The sequence below is a fragment of the Pararge aegeria genome, chromosome 23, assembly GCF_905163445.1.
Source record: "Pararge aegeria chromosome 23, ilParAegt1.1, whole genome shotgun sequence".
NCBI lineage: Eukaryota > Metazoa > Arthropoda > Insecta > Lepidoptera > Nymphalidae > Pararge > Pararge aegeria.
Window position 1 is genome coordinate 6,342,428 of NC_053202.1, and position 23,566 is coordinate 6,365,993.

Consider the following 23,566-nt stretch of genomic DNA (forward strand, 5'->3'; position numbering starts at 1 on the left):
GTTTACCCCATCAACTAGTTTATTGTAATTATCGTATTAATGAAAAGTACCTTTAGAATTTATTTTTATTTTAATTCATTATGTTATTTATACAGGGTTAAGGTTACTACCCTAAAGTTTTTAGCACTCGTATTGGATTTTTTGCCTGCTACCGACTAAATTATTACCTACGTCTAGATTTCCTGTCGTAAGTACGCTTTCGTACTTAATGTGCGGTGAAACAGGCCTGCCTTTTCTTGGCAATAAACAACGAATGTATAACTATCTCGAATGTTAAATTATCCATACATAGTCTACAACAGTTCACTACTACACGCCTCTCCCGACCGGTGCATTAGATTAAGCATCACCAGCTTGTGCGTTTGTGATCGCAGTACATGGTAGTTCTAGCACAAAGGACTCTCATACCCTTTGGGTAACCGCAGGAAAAGTACTTTTGTATTGGAGAGTTGTATCTACTCGTGATCCCCACGTTAAATTATTCGTTGAGTACTACAAAGAATGGTCTCCATCTGTTTTTTATTAATAAATAAATAGATATAAATAAATATACTACGACAATACACACATCGCCATCTAGCTCCAAAGTAAGCATAGCTTGTGTTATGGGTACTAAGATGACTGATGAATAATAATATGAATAATATACATAAATACTTATAATATATAGATAAACACCCAGACACTGAAAAACATTCATGTTCATCACACAAACATTGTCTGGTTACAGTCAATGTCATTATCATGAGAATAGTATAAATAAAGAGTAAGACAAGAGATTGAGACCTTCTAGAAATTACCACAGCACGCTAACTCATTGGAGAAACTACCGAATTAGGCACGGTCCAGCACTAGAGGGGCTGTACAATGCAGAAACCGTGCTACTTCAAAAGTACTACGTGAAGGTACGACTTCAACGATATACACATGCTTTAAATTTATTGAATGTACCATAATGGATTTTCTGTGTAGCTAATAATTGTCAGGAATTGTGAAAAATCTTTCCTGCTATTCGACATATTATTTTCAATAACACCTGGGAATCGCTGCTTTAATAATTGATAAATTTCACTTTGTTTTTTATAAACGCTTTGATGTAGAGTCTTTTAGGCGTTCTATTATTCAGGAAATATGTTTTCCAGTGGATCTTTTGTTTGAAATCACGGAAATTAAACGTTGACGAATAAAATATATATAAGGCGTAGGTATTATTTTGAGCGTCCGGTCGGCGGTGTCCATGGTCCGTTGCCATAGCAACCGTATGTGCCGCCAATAAATACCGCCAATAAAACAATAATCATCAAAAATAATTCATATATGACGAAAAAATCCCGTACACTAAGTCGAATTGATAATCTCCGCCCTTTTTTTGTAGTGTCAATAAAAAAAACTAATGTGTTTAAACAACCTTTGTAAAAACTAAGGCGCAACTTAGACTAATACCTTTATAAATATTATACTTTATACTTTTATATATATTTTTTATTATATAATTTTTTCAATATTTTTTAATCTTCATATTTTATTCTTACTTTTTTTGCTTTTAATTTAACTAAATTATTTTTAACGAAATTTTTTTTAACCGGACTAACTTCAATGTTGTGTATACTTGTAATTGAAAACTGTACTCGGACTATAAACTATAATTTAAAATTATTTATGAATAAACAGTATTGTATCGTTGGTATATCTAATAATATAAATAGATATAAATTAAAGTTGTGGATGCGATGCAATTCGAAGTTGAATGAAAGCCCAGACGAAAATGAGGCCCGAGTCAATAAAAATAAAGACAATGCAGTACACTTGAATAATTAAAGCACACAAAACATACACATACACACACCAGTGGCGTGCATTTCATACATTCACAAAAACACTGCCTACCCTAAAATTCATATATATAACTCGTATAGCACATGAATTTTTGCCGTTTTATGCAATTTTCCTGCTGTATGCATACCCCGGTAATAAACTCAGTGCACGCCCCTGACACACACACACACACACACGCTCCTATTATACAGTTAATGTAATATGAATTGTGGTGGAAGATACAAATTATTGAAAATGCAAAATATCAAGATTTTACCCGGTAAAATCTGAATCAGGTCTACTTGTGGCTTCGTAGTCGACTGACCTACTTTGTACGATTCAAATCAGCGCTTGTTGCAACCAGCAGCCTAATTATGTTGGTTCGGTAACTACTTTAGTTTTTCAGAGCTAAAACTACAGTTGTAGCTCTGAAAGATTAAAAGAAGAAAGATTAAAAACACTTATAGTATTATTGGATAGAAGCAGGCGTTAATTTGCGGAAATCCATGATATATTATGAAAATTTAGCTTAATTTGCTATACTCCGCGAAAAGCAGGGGAATATGTATGGTGTAGTTTATAATTTCTTCAATCCTTATACTCCACACCAAACAGATCTGCGGCAATGTACCCTCTACGCACGTTTCGCTCTGAAACCGGAGCATCCTCAGGAGATGTTGACTTTAAAATTAATAATTGTAATAAAGTCCATTGTGGACTTAACAATTATATGAAGCATTACACCATACAGATTCTCCTGCTTTTCGCGAAGTATATAGCGAATTAAGCTTAATTTTCATGATATATCATGGACAGAAAATTAAGCAACTTATCATTTTAAATATGTTAACATCAGTGAGAATGTTAATGGGGTAAGCATCTGGTCTACCATCTACGAGTATGTTTAAATTGTAATCATAAACTTGCCATGCTGCGTACAGACAAATATCACTATGCCTTGTCACATAAACACTATGCGGTTTGAGAAGAGGTAAGTTGTCTAGTTGTCGTTAATTGTTTTACTCTAAGTTGAACAATAAAAAAACGTTATTATTTTTTTTACTTTTGAATTTGAATTTTACCCAATGACCCAGGATTCCGTGATCTGTAGTTGAACATGCTAATCTATAAAATAAATAAAATAAATATACTACTGTCGTAGTATATTACACACATCGCCACCTAGCCCCAAAGTAAGCGTAGCTTGTGTTATGGGTACTAAGATAGCTGTTGAATATTTTTATGAATATAATACATAAATACTTATAATATACATATAAACACCCAGACACACAAAAACATTCATGCTCATCACACAAACATTTTCCAGTTGTGGGAATCGAACCCACGGCCTTGGACTCAGAAAGCAGGGTCGCTGCAAACTGCGCCAATCGGCCGTCAAATAGTCCAACAAAGCAGTTACTTAGTTTATTAAAAAGTAAACCGAATTATTGCTCTTAACAGATAACAAAAAGATTAGCGTTTAGGATTGTTGTAAAAAAATACCTAAGTTACGTGCTAAAGTTAATTATCCCAAGATATTCACAGTACTCAAATCTTAAATGCAAACGTTTGTTGTTAAATAACTGATAAGCCCAGTTTGAAGTTTGTATTTTATTGTACAGTGGTGACAAGTTCAAATATTAACATTCATAGCTGTGTTATCGCAATAATACTAAATCTTACCACGGCTTTACCCGTATTTACCCCTACTTCCGCATTATTTTGAAAAAGGAAAGAAAGACACACCGAAAAAAGTCATTTTTAATACAGTTGCTCTAAAAGATGTACTTTTAGTTGTGTTTATCTTGTAAAATGCTGGGCATTTTCTGGCTGATTCTTTTCAACTCCGAACTCTAGTACTCGGCCTTTACGCCCCTCCAATTCGCCCTCCATCAAACTCTTTGGGGATCTTGTGCCCTCCATGCGTTGCACATGTCCCACCCACTACATTCTTAACGGTTTAATGGTTTTGACGACTTTCGGTTCTTTAAAAAGTTCATACAGTTCGTGGTTGTACCGAATGCCCCAAAAACCATTGCTATGTAGTCACAGTACACTCGTCTTAACACCTTACAGACTGTTTTCGTATTTTTTGCTTAAGACCCAACACTCAGCGGCATATGTAAGTATTGGCCAGGGCAAGGTCTTATATACCAGTATTTTCAGGATCTTACATCTAAGATAACGTAAAAATCCAAAGTAACATTTCTTTGCCGATGTAATTCTCCTATGAATTACGGATGAGATTTCGTTGTTCGATATTACGAGACAACAACGATATACGAAGTCTGTGCCAAAGGTGTTCGTGCCAATTTTTATATTTTGGAATTGTATGCTTGACTAATTATTTTGTATCCTAACATTTTTTTATGAATGTTGCAAAAGTTAATGCCAAACCATTAGTAATAATAATTAATAATAATTTCTGCAGTGGTAGCCAAAACAGGTCACAAAAATACTAACACACTTTTTAAAAAGTTAAAGGGAAATGTAATAATATCAAGGTACCTTCCTTACTACTATATAAATTAATAGCTAAAAGTGTATAATTATTGTTTATTTGTTGGTATTTACGTTGGAAGATGTTTTTGTTTACCAAAAATAACTTCTTTTTGGTAAACATAAACAAAAAGTTATTAACTCTTATGATAACGACTAAGACACCGGGAGGTATTTTTGCATCGTTCGAGTCCATGTAGGACTGAAGTGCATTGATAATGCAGTCGTATTTATATCAAAATACACACCACCAACACAACGTCTTGAACTTTGGTTGTTAATCAACAAATTTAATTGTTTTTTCAAAACTATTTATTAATTAAATAATGATAATCAGCGCATTTGTAAAAAAATTTAATCAATTTAATAAAATATCTGGCAAATATTTAATTTAAAGTTATCAAAAGTTTAATTATTCACCCACTTGACGGCCGGCTGGCGCAGTGGGCAGCGACCCACTTTCTGACCCCAAGGCCGTGAGTTCGATCCCCACAACTGGAAAGTGTTTGTGTGATGAACGTAAATGTTTTTCAGTGTCTGGGTGTTTATCTGTATATTATGAGTATTTGATGTGTATTATATTATTAAAAGTCTTCATCAGCTATCTTAGTACCCATAACACAAGCTACGCTTACTTTGGGACTAGATGGCGATGTGTGTATTGTCGTATTATATTTATTTATTTATATTATATAAAAAATAAAAAGTAAAAAGTGGCAAAAACCGCGGGACACAGAAAGTTACAGATAATAAGTTATAAAAAGTCCCTACCTTAAAATCAGACTTTCTCAAACAATTTCTATGAAACTTCTTGAGATAAAAATCAAGCGAATTCTTTTGAAGTATCTGCAGCGTGGGTAATTAAGTTTCTTCATAAAATTTTATTGGAATGCCTAATTAAGCGACAGATGAACTAGATTTTTGCTATGACTTCACTTCTTAATCTCCTGAAGCAGGTTTTTTTTTGGCAGAATTCCATACAATGGACACACCCATGATAATGTTCATCTAACAAATGTTATTCCAATCGTACCTAATATTATAAATGCGAAAGTGTGTTTGTTTGTCTTTCCTTCACGTCCTAACAACGAAACCCAGCGAATTAATAATTAAAAATAATTGTTCAAGATCTTAACAATTATTCATTGTAAAGTCAACAACTCCTGAGGATGCTCCGGTTGGCGAAACGTGCGTAGAGGGTTCATTGCCGAAGATCTGTTTGGTGTGGAGTATAAGGATTGAAGAAATTATATTATAAATTACACCATACATATTCTCCTGCTTTTAGCAAATTAAGCTTTATTTTCGTAATATAACATGGATTTCCGGAAAGTAACGCCTGCTTCTATCCAATAAATAAACACCGTTTTATTGTAATATATGAGATACATAATTATATATGAGCAAATGATTTCTACATACTCCGAGCTCATTTGGCTAACGCCATTCAGTCCATACCTCGCTGTAGTTATACATATATATCTTAAACAGTCTAATTAATTTCTATGCATTGGCTTCCCTCAAAGGATAGCTTTGAGCCACGTTGATGGTAATGAGCTTGACGGCTTAAAGTGTGCTCCGAGGTATAAAGAAAGGAAATCAGTTTAAATTTATCGAACAAGGTACGGTTTTTTTTTCAACTCTTTATCATAAAGAAGGCAAGCAGTTTTCCTTCACCGTTGAAGCTAGTGATATTTTAATTACTTGAAACGCACATAACTTAGAAAAGTTAGAATTGTATGCTGGGGTTCAAACAAGGCCCCCGAAAAAGAAGTCGAAGTCCTACCCACTGGGCTATCACCGATTACCTTTTGTTTAGGTCGGTTAAAAATATTCGCAAATGGGCCAAGAAACGATGGAGAAAGACGCGATGGTCAGTTTAAAGGCTTTTAGTTTTAAACATAATCTTCTTTCATAAAATTAAAAAAAAATATAACTGTTTCAGTTGGACTCAATTAACAAGGCAGTCTTAATATATTCGTCAGATTTGATCTCCAATGTTTACTTTTCATTAAGACTATTGGTTTGTTAAATCAAAATGGTGGATGATTTTTGAAAGTGGAATATTGTTTTGATTGAATGTTTTCTTTTGTCTTTTGTAGACTCTCATCTCGTCGATTTTACTTAACCATTCAAGTTTAAGTAAAATAAAGCATTGTTTATTAGTTTTACATTGAAAGGCATACTTGTCGGCCGATTGGCGTAGTGGGCAGCGACCTTGTTTTCTGAGTCCAAGGCTGTGGGTTCGATTCCCACAACGGGAAAATGTTGATGTGATGAACATGAATGTTTTGTTTGGTTGTTTATCGGTATATGGTATATAATAATTATTTATGTATGTTAGTCTTAAAAATTTTCATCAGTCATTTGATACCCATAACACAAGCTACTTTTGGCTAGATGGTGATGTGTGTAGATTCGTAGTACCTATATATTATGTATTATACTTATATTCTTAATATGCTTTTATAAAATGTAACCTAAGGTAATAGTAGATCTACCTTTTCCTAAGTTAAAACAATGTATTAACATGTTTAATCGATCGTGGTTATGATACATTTCTTAACGACAAGTCTACTTGCAATCATGCCGCTCTGTTCTCATCTAACCAGATCGAAAAATTCTAATTATAGTTAAACTGTAAAATGATGTTAAGAAAAAAGGGATATCTGAGTTTCTTACCGTTTCAAATGTACTTTTATATTAGGACCCCTTGCAAATGAATTTTGATTTTTTCAATTAAAATGTACATTTATAACCTGAAGGTATTTTTTATATCTATTTTTTATTCCGCTACAATTTAGACCTTGATTGTAATACCACCTGATGGTAAGTGATGATGCAGTTTAGGATAATGGCGTGCTATCCTGTTAAAGGTATCTGTCTGGTTAAGAAATGATTATCTTTCATGTAAGAACATTAGGCAGTAGCTAATAAACCTTGTCGAAGAGCATACGTGTTTTAATCAAACCGATCGACAACTTGCAAGCAAAATTAAACCTTATTTCGCTAACAGTATCATTATCAACTCATTACTGGCCCACTACAGGACACGGGTCTCCTTTCAGAAGAGAAGAGGTTAAACCCGTAGTCCACCACGCTGGCCTAATGCAGATTGGTGGACTTCACGCACCAAGAAGCAAGTGATATTTTTAATAGTCTCCAGCACCGACGCAATGTTGCTTGTTTATCGGTTTTTTACCGGATATACTTCGGTGAGTGTGCTCAGGAACTTCAGAATCTTGTTTCTCCTTCCCCCTTCTACCACAGAACAGCGAGACACCGTGAGCGGTGGCATCCTTATCTGTTTTATATTTCATCAACACGCACGAAACGTTTTTTGTCCAGGTTTCTTATATGGACCGCTAAGATGTGGAACGCCCTCCCGGCAACTGTGGTATAATTTAGTACCTTCAAGGTGAATATACTTTTTCTAGGCAAGCGTGCTCCGACCTAAACCTCATCATTGCTTTCTAACGGGCATGATTGTCGTCAAGCGCTGGCCTATCGTTAATAATAATTAAAAAAAAAAAAATTGGTTGCCTGAAAAGTCGGTATACGGGCGAAAGTTTTACGTGACAACGACTTTGAGTGGTAAAATAATTTTAATGTGAATATTCATTCGTATAGTAGGAAGAAGGATGAAATAATAGTAACAATTTAAAACATTTATTTATACAAAGAATTATATTTAAAACATTAATTTATACAAAGAATCTCGCACTGAATTTCATATTAACAAAATTTTATTTTTACCTTTACACATACATACGTATTTATATACAAATATACATACAATAACTTGCAATACATTTGCGTACAATGAAACAGCGTTTACTACAAAGGGACGCGTGCCTTTCACTTTTTATGTCTGTCTCTCTCACTCTTAGGCGGGCTAACCATGCCCGAGTGGAAGGGACGCGTGCCTCTCACTCGCTCTCATTGTGAGCGCATAACGTGAGCGGAGCGTAACGCAGTTTCTTGAAGTGTCACCCGGCAAACCAATTTATAAGACGTTGTCACGTCAAAAAACTTGAAACGCACATAACTTAAAAAGTAAGAGGTGTGTGCTGGGATTCAATCTCGGCCCTAAGAAAGTGAAGTCGAAGTCCTACCCACTGGGCTATCACCGCTGTAACGCTGAGTTATGGCAGTTTGCAAATCGCATCTAAGAAGAAACCCATTTGACGTACTTTTGACGGCTTCAATATAACCGCCATAACTCCTAACAGGTCATGCGATATTGTAGTCGAGGACTAACATGTGGTAGAATTAAAAACACCTCAAAATTACACACCTTCATCGTGCACTGGTTGAAATATTGATGACAATTGAAAAAAAAGTGGGTTCATTAAAACATATTGTATGTATATATTTGAGGCAAATGTACAAGTACGAATTTACCTCTACGATTCAATTATCCATACGTTAACAAAATAATGTTTCTGCTGCTGCCACAAATGGTTCATTTGCTTGACATCGCTGATCATTCGCAAAGCTAATATAATTATTCGCTAAACCGAAATCTGCGCCCGTCGAAAATCCATTTATATCTGCGGTCATTGGCTACAGTGGAATTTAAAGCGCTCATATTTGATTTTCGAAGATAATATTACTTCCAATTATTATCTTCGATAAACGCACTGTAACTCGAATTTCACTCGTTCAAATTAAATTAACACTGAGCCGATATTGTACCTAAACTTTGCCCGTTTTCACGACGACGTAACATAAGTAAGTAACGTCTAATCAAAGAAAATTCCTTGGCATACATTTACCTTTCACCAATCATTCCTTTCACTAGGCAACTCCTACAACTTATCTTGTTGTTGCCACAAGTTGGTATTTTATGTTTGTATTTTAATTTTTTCTAATTTTTCGTATGGATTATTATTAATACACTTTATTTGTACAGCACAAAAAGAAAAAAAAACAATGGACTTAACAAGAGGAACTTAAAAAGTAGGATACAAAAGGCGGCCTTATCGCTTAACGAATAAATTCAAAACGAGCATAACCCCAAAAAGTTAGAGGTACGTGCCGGGGATTGTGTGGCCTCTTAGACCGGGACCATAATCACCGTGCTATCACTACTAACATTAATAATAAATACAAATAAAATATACTTCGACAATACACACATCGCCATCTAGCCCCAAAGTAAACGTAGCTTGTGTTATGGGTACTAAGATGACTGATGAATATTTTTATCAATAATATAAATAAAAACTTAGAATATACTTATAAACACCCAAACACTGAAAACATTAATGAAAATCACACTAACATTTTCCAGTAGTGGGAATCGAACCCACGGCCTTTGACTTAGAAAGCAGGGTCGCTGCAAACTGCGCGAATCGGCCGTCTACTCTACACTTAACATTTTACCAACGCTATATAAATAGTTTTGGGACTAACATGTCGATCCTGGCGGAAGTAAAAGTCAAAGAGAGGATCGTCGACTGTGCAGATACGACTCCTCAAGTTCTTTGGACATATAACTAGGAATAAACACTCCATGGAACGACTGTTGTCCAGGGGAATGTGGAAGGCAAACGGTCACGCGGGCAATCACCCATGCGTTGGTCAGAAATAATAAAAGCTGCAACACAAACCTCCATATTCCAGTGTTCCCGAAACGCTGTAGACTGTAACAAGTGGAAACGCATCGCGGGGGCTGCTGTAGCCAAATAAACTGCATCATTGTCAACCACGACCACTCAGGTAAGAGTGAACGAGTAAGGAGAGAGATATAACTATTACATCTTCTATCATTTTAGTAGGAAAGCTTATAAACACTCTGGTTCAGTGTTAAATCAAGAGATAAAACACACTCGAAACCATTTGTTTGCTCAATGCCTAAAAAAGCGTGCGAACCGGGTAATTTTCTCTGGGAATTGCTTTTTACCTAAAATAAATCTCCTCAGGCCAGTAAAAGGGTTGATAGCTACCTATTCCATCTCAATGCGGTCCGGAATGTGACCTCTATACTATAAACAGCAAGTTGTGTCGTAATCTTAACTTTTTCGTCTATTTGTCGTAAATTGTTCGCAAATATAATAAATACACCGTATTTATTACGTTTCTTGAAGAACAACAACTATTTGTAGGAAAATTTAGTTTTTTAGGGTTCCGTATCTTTTAATGAAATAGAAACTGCCTCGTTTGTCTAGTGGTTAGCATGTCCAACGATCACGGTATTCAAGGTTCGATTCTCAACACGTGCAATTTGGGAGTTAATAATTAAAATTCTAAATTAAATTAAAAATATGTATAGTAAGGTAGAAGGCTTCGGCCGTGGCCAGTTCCTATACAACAGACGAAGACGTGTCGATTAGGGTTTATGGCTTAATACAAAGGATGGTAGTATGGGATATTTGTGTTAAAAAACTCAGTATCAGTCTGGATATAAGAAATTGGCGATGAACCACTCTGGACCTCGTAATGCACGTATTTCGTGTTAGTAATAATAATCGATCTCGTGAGCAAGGTCCAAGTATTTAGATACATTTTCCTTTTCAGCTTTCACCAGATTATCGTCATGTGGAATAGTAATGTCAACAATTACTGCACGGCGCACTTATAAATCGATCCGGGTCATACTAACACGTGATAATAAAAAACATTCATAGGCTAACCATGTTGATGATGTTACACGTACACACATACATAAATACATGTTACACGTACACACATACATAAATACATGTTACACGTACACAATTAATAAATATACACACATGGCCATCTAGCCCCAAAGTTAGCGTAGCTTGTGTTATGGGTACTATGATGACTGATTACAATTTTTATGAATGTTAGACATAAATACTTATAATATACAGATAAACACCCAGACACTGAAAAACATTAAGGTTCATCACACAAACATTTTCCTGTTGTGGGAATCGAACTCACGGCCTAGGACTCAGAGAGCAGGGTCGCTGCCCACTGCGCAAGTCGGCCGTCAAATTATTGTATCAAAAAATGTCGGTGTAAAATACTTTTTATGAACCCTCCCGGAATTTATTCAGTAAATAATTATGAAACACAAATACTTCCAGAGTAATTTATTATCTCTGCCGACCATGATCAGATACCAGGGAAATAGAAGTGGAATGGAACATTAAAGAAGAGAGATAAACCACGTACAAAGTAATGGAATTTTAAATACCTGCTTTTATTTATTTTGAATGATTATGGTACATAGCGGTAAATAAAACTTTTATTTTTTTAATTTGGGTTATTTTTTCCCGCACATCGTGAGATTTCATTTTCTTACGACGATAGACACATCGCAATCTAGCCCGAAAGTAAGCGTAGCTTGTGTTATGGGTACTAAGATGACTGATGAATATTTTTATGAATAATATACATAAGTACTTTAAATATACAAATAAACTCCCAGACACTGAAAAATATTCATGCTCATCACACAAACATTTTCCAGTAGTGGGAATCGAACCCACGGAATTGGGCTCAGAAAGCAGGGCCGCTGCAAACTGCGCCAATCGGCCGTCAAAAATTTGGGATTAAAAATAGTATTGTCATCATCATATGAACCGGCCCTCTACAGGGCACGGGTCTCCTCCCACATTGGGAAGGGTTTAGACCGTAGTACACCACGTTGGTCCATTGCGGCTTGGTGGACTTCACACGCCTTTGAGAACACTGTCATACAGGGTCCCTCACGATGTTTTCCTTCACCTTTGAATGAAGTGAAATTTTAAAGCTTAGAACTTTGCGTTAAGTGAAGAAGACAAAACATTGCGTAACCATGCAATCGCTTTACAATGTTTATTAGTAAGAGGGTAACTATTCTATTTTATTCTGTAGTTCTACATTACACTTGTTGCTTTCCCACTATTGACACTCATAATCTTAACGTTCACGCGATCAAACAACACGTAGCCGTAGGTAGAAAATCCCACACTAGGCACTCCTCTTATTTGACGTTCAAAATAGAAGCCAGAAAACATCGCGTAACCATGCAACCGATTGACAATGTTTATTAGTAAGAAGGTAACAATTCTGTAGATTCACACTTGTTGCTTCCTCAGCATTGTGACTAGATTGCGCTTTAGATTCCATACTCATAGTCTAATTCTTAACGTTCAAACGATCAAATAAGTAAACATAGATAGAAAATCACACAGTAGGCTCTCCTCTAATGTGACATTCGAAAAGAGAAGCCAAAACATCTTGTAACCATGCAACCGATTTGCAATGTTTATTAGTAAGAAGGTAACTATTCTGTAGATTCACACTTGTTGCTTTCTCAGTATTGTGACTAGATTGCCCTTTAGATTTCATACTCAAAAACTAATTCTTAACGTTCACACGATCAAATAAGTAAACGTAGATAAAAAACGTAGATAGTAATGACATATGGAGCCGATACGTGGACACTGACAGTCGACCTGATCCACAAATTTATAGTCGCGCAACGCGCTATGGAGCGAGCTATGTTGGGAGTCTCTCTTCGGGATAAAATTCGCAACGACGAAATCCGTAGAAGAACCAAGGTCACCGACATAGCTCAAAGGATAAGCAAGTTGAAGTGGCAGTGGGCGGGTCATGTCTGTCGTAGGACCGATGGCCGTTGGGGCAGACGTGTTCTAGAGTGGAGACCGTGAGGCGGTGAGCCCAGTGTGGGAGGACCTCCAGCCCGCTGGACAGATGACCTTAAAAAGGTGGCTGGAAGCGGCTGGATGAGAGAGGCGGAGGACCGTGTGTGGTGGCGCGCTCTTGGAAAGGCCTATGTTCGTCAGTGGACGCTTGTAGGCTGTTGATGATGATAATGATTATGATGAGATAGAAAACCATACAGTAGGCTCTCATATATTATGAAAATTAAGCTTAATTTGCTTTACTCCGCAAATAGCAGAAGAATCTGTATGGTGTAATTTATAATTACTTCAATCCGTAACTCCACACAAGAATTATACGTTTATTATTATATAATTAGTTGACTTAACAATTATTCATTGTAAAGTCAACATCTCCTGAGTATGCTCCGGTTTCGGAGCGAAACGTGCGTAGATGCTACATTGCCGAGGATCTGTTTGGTGTGGAGTATACGGATTGAAGTAATTATAAATTACACCATACAGATTCTGCTTCTGTTCGCGGAGTATAGCAAATTAAGCTTAATTTTCATAATATATTATGGATTTCCGCAAAGTAGCGCCTGCTTCTATCCAATAGTAGGCCCACATCTAATTTGACATTCAAAAAAGAAGCCAAAACATTGCGTTACCATGCAACCGATTAACAATGTTTAATTAAGGAGGCTATTATACTGTAGAATTGTAACTTTCCACACCTGTTGCTGTGTAAAGTTATAATTAATAATGAATTTTACCTGATAACCATTAGCGTAGGTGCGAGCCAATTTAGCATTGTTAATGGTGGATATAACGAGTGGTTATACGAGCATCTGTCGATAAAATAATTGAGCGCCACCGCGCCATCTCGAGCACTCTGATTTAATGAGATTAATTGACCGACCAGCTTTACACAAGCTTTATACGAGCTTTATCTGAATTTGTAATATGAGTTTTATAGAAATCCCTGCAAGAACAGTGTTGGTTTCCTATATATTTTGCCTGATCGCAAAATATATATAATTTCAGATGCGTTGTTTAATCCAAACTTCTTTGCAATACATTCGGGGTTCAATCCACGGATAATGAAACGAGCGAGCGACAAGCGACATTAGGGATTTTTAACTGAGTAGAGACTTGTAATTTATTTTTAAAATCATCATTTTCAACCCAAAATCAGCCACAACAGGGCATGGGTCTCCTCTTAGAATACGAACAGTTTAGGCCGTAGTCCACCACGCTGTGTAGACTGATGGACTTCACACGCATTTGAAAACATTATGGAGCACTCTCAGGCATGCAGGTTTGCTCACGATGTTTTTCTTCAAGTGAAATTATTTAAAAACATACATAACTCATTTCTTATGGTCACGATCAATATTTTTTGAAGATTGAACACGCTAATCAAAATAACAGTTGCATAAAAATAATTATTTATTGCGTTAGATAGCCTAATTGTTGAAAAATTTCATTTTCTCCTTTTTTATTAAAAATTGCAGTTTCGTACGGAGTATATAGTTTCTTACTTGTTTTTATACATTAGAGAATGTTGCGAACGGTTTTTTATGACCGTTTAACATAGTATTTACTAACTATGTAGAATAGAACTGCACTTAATGCTATCGCAGAGCATTAAAAAAGCTTGCATTCAACGGTCGTTAAGAGAAGTACCTACCTTTCTTGTTTGTAAGACATCTTTTTTGTTATTCTGTTATTATAAGCTTTTATGTATATAATCTATGAATATTCATCAGTCAACTAAGTACACATAACACAAGTAATACAAGTTTATTTGTGTATCTTATGTCGTAGTATATTTATTTATTTTATTTATTTATTCCGAAGCAGTTGTTGTGTAGAACTATTAGAAATGTTTTCATTTATACAACGTGTGAATGAAAACTGAAATATTACTTCATTTGCTTTAGAGGTAAATTATTTACTGTCTGTGAGACTAAACGCTAATATTTTTGAGTAAAGCACTGCTATAGTGAAAGAAATCAGATTCATCACATGCAAAATTAAAATCAAGTGACTCATGTCACTTTATTATGTACGCGTCACGTAGCGTAGATACTATGCGCGTGTCGGTCTTTTATCTTTAATAGGGTTGTCATAAATAAACACTTAGAATGTTTTGACAAATAAATGTGCTTCTTTTGATTTAATATACACGTTGTATATGATTGTTTTACATCCGCAAAATCATGATAACAGAGAGCCAACAGAAATACAGTACTTGAAAATAAATAATTTTCATAGGCTTAATGCGTATTTAATGATTATGACCTTTATATAATGCAAAAAATAACTGCCTGACTTTCATCAATTTGTTTTGTTGGTCGATAGACAATATTTATACTGAAGTACCGTACTGGAGTGTTTGAAGTTTGGCGTACCGTGTACCGTTCTCGCAGAATCCAAAATTATTTCATTGAGCTGTGATATGTGATATAGACTATCTGAATCGATATTGGCAGAAATCCTTTATACATAGTAATAGAACTGTTTGGGGCAGAGCTTGTCCGGAGAAGTCGTGCTTATGTCTACCGTAAAGCAGCGAATTCAAAGTCAAAGTCAAACATTCCTTTATCAAAATATGCACATAGATGAACCCTTCGATCCACAAAGAATAGGTAAAGACATGTTAGTGAAATGATGGCGATAACTACGTTCGTTATCTTAAAACTGAAGCTAAGAGGGTTCCAAATGAGCCCGGTCTAAGAAGAAACCCACGCCAAACTTAGACGGGTGTGTTAGAGATGGTGATAAAAAATCACCATATCAAACTATTTAAGAAGCAATCTGGTAAGAGCAATACACAGAAAAGCTTGGTGGTAATGTAGTACGGCCTACACCTTTTTATTTCTGAGAGGGATGCCCTGTAGTGGAACGGTATTAAATTATCTTATTTTTTTAAAGTTTAAATAGCCAGAAAGGTTTTTAACGATCGAAACATTCGAGTTAGAGCTTTTTGTGGTAAATTGTGGGGTCAAGCTAGTTTAAGATAAAATAAATGCATGAATAATAATAATAGGAAACCTATTATTATTATTCATGCTCGAAATTTAAGCTCAGATTGCTGCTCGGCGGAATAAGCCTTTTGCTTCTGATTGAGGTCCGGAAGGGATAGGACAAGGTTTTGGTCCGGTCAAAGTAAATCTCATTTCAAATATCGTGCATTCATTATGCTTATGTTCGGGTACTGTAAGAGAATAATCGAGTTAAAAGTACCTGGTACGTATTTATACCTAACTAGCGGTCTCTCGCGACTTCTTCCGCGTATGAGCTAACCTTAAATGATAGACATATGCCATGGCAGACTTCATTAAGAACTTTTAAAGAAAACAAAACCGTCATTGTTTTGACCCCAGACGCATAAAAGATGTGTGTGTGTGTGCGCGTGTGTGTTCATGCGTGTGTGCGTGTGTGCGTGCGTGAATGTGTGCGTGTGTGCGTGCGTGTGTCCATTGTATCGTATTTCCCGAACAGATGAAGCGGATTTTGTTCTTTGAAAGGTGAATTAGTCGGGAGTGAAAAGGCTATGTTTGATGAAACGCGATCCAAGATGGTCGCCGCCACAAAATGTCTCTCAGAAATGATATTCATGAAATGAAGCTAGTATAGGCAAAGGTGCTCCAGCTTAGGCTATATTATTACGACCATCGCCAGCAAAGCGTTGGTCATATATAGAAAAAAAAGGTGTCAAAGCTGGGTACACGTTATGGCAAACTTCTTATAAAATTTAAATACACTTTATCATCATCATATGAACAAATTGACGTCCACTGCTGGACATAGGTGTTTTTAGGTAGTCCCAAATATCACGGTCTTGTGCCGCTTGAATCAAACGGCTCCCTGCGACTCGTTTGATGTCATCTGTCCACCTTGTCGGGGATCTACAAACGCTGCGTTTACCGGTGCGAGGTCGCTATTCCAGCACCTTGGTACCCCCAACGTCTATCGGTTATCCGAGCCATGTGCCCTGCCAATTGCCATTTTAGCTTCGCGACTCGTTGAGTACTATGTCTGTAACTCTGGTTCATAAATATCCTCATTTCTGATTTGACCACGTAGTACTCCCGTCCGCTGTGTGACTCTGAGCCTTCTTATGAGATCCATAGTCAGCGACCACGTTTCGAAGCTATAAGTCAAACCAATTTCACTTACGACAGTTTAATTATTCAAAAAAGGGTTTATTGTTTATGTTACATCCCTGATAAATTCATGAAGGTTTGAATATTTCTTTTTTTATGCGTTCAATGGAATTATATTTTTTTTCCCTTCCGTACCTCATTCGGTAGCCAGTGGACCGTGGCCGCGGGTCAACAATTTGGGCGTAATGAAAGGACGGATAACGCGATTTACCTTTCTCATTTATTAACTCGCTTATAAAGAGTTTTATGAAAACGCGTAGTATTTATCTGCGGTTTTTATAGTTTATCTTTTTTATGATTTTTTTCAATATCATCCGGTAATTATGTGTCTAAGATGGTAGTGATCGGGTTCTATGCGACATTGTACCGGAATCCTAAAACGCTTGGCACGTCTTTGACGGCAGTGGCGTAAACTTTTTTTAGATATTAGGTTATTATATATATGAATAAATAAATGAATACACTTTAATTGTACACCACATAATCATATAGAAAAATTACAAATCAAAATTTAACGAAAAGTATATGTAAATATATAGTATTTATTATATTATGGACACCACAACTGGTACGGGTCCCAAACTTGAGCTTTAACAATAAAAGTAAAAAAAAAAGTTCAGGTTTTTCAAAGAGCGGCTGAGCGAAGTATGCTTGGCTTAAGATTATGTGACCGCCAAAGAAACGCAGCAATAAGAAAGAAAACACAGTTAGTTGACGTGCAAACTGAAATAGCGATGGGCGGATCATGTGGCGCGCTCTAAAGATGACCGGTGGGACGAGCGAGTCTTGCACTGGTGGCCCCGTGACCAAAGCAGGCCGCGCGGGAGACCGCGCGCTCGTTGGAGAGACGACATTGAAGCTGTCGCAGGGCCCACTTGGACGAGGCTCGCCACTAATAGAGTGGGGCAAGATGGAGGAGGCCTTTACCCACAGATGGGTACCCAACTAACTTTAATGCATGCATATTATTTAGATTTTCTTTATTTTGTTTATTTCTTTATTTTATTTTTGTTATACGATGTTTAATATGTTACTTGGGATTAAATGGCTTATTTATTTATTATAATCTATATATATAAAAGGTTTAAAGGATGTAAGTTTTAAAGCGATACAAATAAGATCCATTTTACCCCGATATCCAAATATTTCCATATACGAATAATACCTCGATTGTGAGCGAGCAAATCTAGTACTATGGCTACTGTAAAGAGCAGGTCCCAGCTTTCTGTAATCGACATAAGTTGTCAAAACGTATTAAAATCAGTCGTACTAACGTAGGTTTACGCTTTACGGTTTACGGTTAACGGGTTTTACTCGTAATCTCGTTCAGTGAATAGAATCTACTTAACTTTTTAGCAAAAACCTGAAGTGTTTTATCATAAATTTCACTCTACGCTTTTTAATACATTTTTGGAAATGCTTCTTTTTTCACTATACATATGCCTTAAGGAATTTGAAGAAAGAGGCTTCTGCTATGCGGCTACCTACGTTAACTTAATCGATCGCGTGAAAGTTAACTACGATTTATTTGGTTGATATGATGAAAACAACCGGAAGCAAAGCTCGTTAACAGAGGAAGTCACCTTTATTACTATACTATATTTTATATCCCTATCCCTTCTAATATTATAAATGTGAATGTAAGTTTGTTTGTTACGCTTTCACGCGAAAACTACTAAACCGATCTACATGAAACTTTTTATACATATTCTTGGAGGTATTAGAAATAACACAGTATGCTATTTAAAAAAAAAATAACGTAAGATACAAAAATATTTGTGAAAAAATCTCATATATGAATATAGGTGTAGACTATGTAGCAGTACGCTGCCTCCCAAAATTAACGGGCGAAGCCGCAGGGCTCATCTAGTAATTTATAAATAAAAGAAGTAATTTTTCACACACCTACCTAAATAATCAGAAAGTGATTATAGAACCCTCTTTGGTTCATCAGTAGAAAGCTCTTAAACCCGATAGGTATCATAAACGATTGAAGATTATCTCATTTTTTTTTATCTAAATTTGTTTTTACGAAGCTCGTTTCTTTGATCATTTATTCAAATCTCATGATAGGATCGTCTCTTAGAGCAACAAAACTTCTTTATCGATATGGCAAACATTCGTCTTTGTAAAAGTACCGGACCACTGGGTCAATTTTGTTAGTCTCTCTTTATTTATTTTTATTCCACTATAAGTTAGCCCTTGATTGCAATCTCACCTTGTGGTAATTGCGGATGTAGTTCAAGGTGTTAGCGGGCTAACCTGTTTGGGATTATGGTAGTTATACCCCTAATCGGTTTCAACGCGACATTGCACTGGAACACTAAATCGCTTAGTGGCACTTTTTTGTGGGTAGCGTAACTAGCTATTGTGTATTGTTGTTAGTGGAAGCAAAGTTAAGGCTTCAATGCGATATCAACTGATTGACGCAAAGGATTAAAGTGAATTTGCATAGAGGTTTAGAAATTTATAAAATCCATATTCCTAATTAATCTCAACGTGACTTGTTGAAACTACTTTGACGGTATTTGGCTTAGAAAAGGTTTTAACTAGCTGAGACTAGAGACGCTGCAATCAGCAGAGACCGGCTCTAAGAAAATTTGGAAATAAATTATTATTAATAATTTATCTCTTTTATATTTTACTGCCACATATATAAAGCTATAGTGGTAATTACCGTGCCAACACTTATTAAATTGAAGCCAACGCAACTTTTTTCAACAGTATTGTTTTTTATCCCATAAACTATACTCTAGCATTCAATCCGGACCAGTTAAAACCTCCTGATAAAACCAAAGGTGAAGTTCAGATTAGTACTCATGTATATATATCTGTATTTATATCTTTGTAACTACTTTTTTTTTTGTTTGGTGTACAATAAAAGTGTATTCATTCATTCATTCATTCATACTCACGTATTTTTGCCCTTAAACGTAACGTCCATAGTTTATTTTTGTTAACGTCTATAGTTTATGTTTATTTAAGAAAAGGTTTTGTTCAATCTATGTTTTTTCGGACAAAAATAAAAAGTAATAGTTTTAGGCCAAATTAAAGCAAAGGTTAGGTTAGTTACTACGATCGTTTAAAGTATTGAAATTTTAAATTATAGTTTTATATTACATACATTACTAAAATAAGTTTTATAATAAACTTGAAACATGCGTTAATTTGTGAGCTTTTGGCTAAGTGTGAATCCGGACTTAGAACTGTTAGTACCGGACAAGTATTATATGCAAGATGCTTGGCGTGTCGCTTGATGAGTCGTCTAAATCTGCCTGAATAAAGACCCGATGTTCAAATTGAATATCATTTTAATATTTTTTCTTTATCTTCTTTCGGTTCCCAATAATTATCTATGTAATGGTGGCTTTGATATTCTAATACGTCTCGATCAAATCAAATTAAATCTACACAAATAAATCCAATTGAAGTGTCTGTCAGTGATTTTGAAACAACTGCCTATTTAATAAGTTCAACTTATTATTTGAGTTAGGGCTTAGCAAAGTTAACTATGTTTATAACGACAATACTTCAGTTTAACAGAAGGGTTTTTGAACATTTTAACAAAGAAATAGGCTGTTAAATTAAAATTTATTTCATAATGATTTTTATTCTTAGCATTGTTAACTATGTTTATACCGACAGAACTTCAGTTTAACAGAAGGTTTTTTTTTAACATTCTTACAGAGAAATAGGCTGTTAAATTAAAATTTATTTCATAATGATTTTTATTCTTAGCATTGTTAACTATGTTTATACCGACAGAACTTCAGTTTAACAGAAGGTTTTATTTTTACATTTTTACTGAGAAATAGGCTGTTTAATTAAAATTTATTTTATAATGATTTTTATTCTTAGCATTGTTAACTATGTTTATACCGACAGAACTTCAGTTTAACAGAAGGTTTTATTTTTACATTTTTACTGAGAAATAGGCTGTTTAATTAAAATTTATTTCATAATGATTTTTATTCTTAGCATTGTTAACTATGTTTATACCGACAGAACTTTAGTTTAACAGAAGGTTTTATTTTTACATTTTTACTGAGAAATAGGCTGTATAATTAAAATTTATTTTATAATGATTTTTATTCTTAGCATTGTTAACTATGTTTATATCGACAGAACTTCAGTTTAACAGAAGGTTTTTTTTTTAACATTTTTACAGAGAAATAGGCTGTTAAATTAAAATTTATTTCATAATGATTTTTATTCTTAGCATTGTTAACTATGTTTATACCGACAGACCTTCAGTTTAACAGAAGGTTTTATTTTTACATTTTTTATAGAGAAATACGCTGTTGAATTAAAATTAATTTTATAATGATTGTTATTCTTTATTAAATAATCCTTCATCAATAGCCTGTATCAGACCATTGCTAATAACGCATCAAAAGTTCCATCTATGTACCTATTTGAATAAAGAAATATTTGACTTTGACTTTGATGTAAGGCCTCTCCCAACGGGAGGGTTCACCCTTAATCATCATGCTGGGAAGACCAGTTCTCGATCACAGTAGCTAGTAGGAGTAGCACAGAATACATTGCAACCCGTTCTCCGTTATCATAATCCTGACTTACTTATATTTGGCTTACGGCCGATTGGCGCAGTGGGCAGCAACCCTGCTCTCTGAGTCCAAGGCCGTGGGTTCGGTTCCCACAACTGGAAAATCTTTGTGTTATGTACATTAATGTTTTCCAGTTTCTGGGTGTTTATCTGTGTATTACAAGCATTTATGGATATTATTCATAAAAATATTCATCAGTCATCTTAGTGCCCACAAGACAAGCTATATATTTAAACTAACTGTCCCGGCGAACTTCGTACCGCGGATCATTTTTCTTTATGAAATTATTTTGATATTTATTATCCTATTCCGGTTAGAGGAACCCAAAAAATTTAATATCATAAAATTGGTCCAGCCGTTCTTGAGTTATAAATGGTGTAACTAACACAACTTTATTTTATACATTTATAGATTTATATGTAATTATAACATAAATAAGTAAGTGTATTTATTTGTTTGGCCTTCCTTTATTCTTTATCTAAGCAACAATTAAGTTGATGTTTGGCATAGATCATTTCAACTAGAAAGGTTGTAAAGTAAAATAAACATAAGTTTTACAGGAGGAGGAGCTAGTTTTAATTTGCAAGTTACCGAAATGTGGACTCCGTTTCGTAAATACTTTTAACGTAAATTAAGTAAGGCCGCCTTTGCATGCCTACAATTCTTGTTGTTGTTTATTCTATATTTTATGTATATTCTGATGTTTGTGTGCAATAAAGTATTTCTTCTTCTTCTTCTTAAGTTCTAATTTCAACTGTGATATCGGACCTAAGTTTTAAATGATATATTTTAACTTAGGACTAAACAGACCTATTTATTTCATAAAGTCGCCTACTGTAAACGTAATTGCCAGCATAAATTTAGGTTAATGCCAAGTAAGGTTAAAACAAAGTTCCCGCTGCAGTGTGATTTCAATTTTGCACCAAGTTTAACTTGGCTTACTTTAGCTTGGCTAGATATCTGAACTGACAAAGTGGATTGTAAACTTTAGACTTTGTTGTTCACTACAACCTGAGAGGTAGTGATGGATTAATGAACCCGACGCAAAAACGCTGGGGCGTTATAAGTTTGACGTCTATGTCTGTGTGTGTGTGTTTGTGTGTTTTTGTTCTTTTTGGTTGAAAGGTTAATTAGTCGTCAGTGTTCTTAGCTATGTCTGATGAAAATCGGCACAAGATGGCCGCAGCCACGAAATGGGTATCAAAGGAAAGGGCTTGACTAGTAGAATAATGTACATTTTACTAAAAGTCAGTGGTTTTAAATTTCTAAAACAGATATTTTTAGAAATCGCAATAATTCTCAGCGAGCTTTACATTTTCTCTATTTTCTACTACAAGCGTGCCATTTTGGATATAATATGATGAGATAGTACCCGGCTTATTAATCGAGATTTTGCTATTTATATTAAACCTACAAGTTAAACAGGTCGGAGGTACGTCTTTGTCGGTACGGTGGTAACAAGCCACAGACAAAGCTCTACCATACTAGAGTAGAGCTAATTCTGATGCTTAATTCCCATTGCCTCTTACTTGGATCGAACTGGGACCTTTAACTTATTAGATCACACTGTTAGGGCGGTCCACGAAATGTATAGCCGTAGACGCAGACAGGTTGTTGATTCCGCTTTCTCCTCGTCGTAGCACTGAGTCCGGGTAATTCTCTACCTTATTTCCGTAGATATAACTCTACTATTTTTAGAAGCTGTGGTAGCCAAGTGGGTAGTACTTAAACTTCGAGTTTTTAACAATTATAATATCACTTGCAATCAGGATTCTCCATAATGTTCTCAAAGTCGTGAGTCCACCAATCCATCAAAAAATTTATTGTAACTCCTACTTGTTGTGTATTAAAACCACGAGATCCAGATACTGAACTGATTTATTGGTAACTTATACCAACATACCCACATGGTGCAGTCATT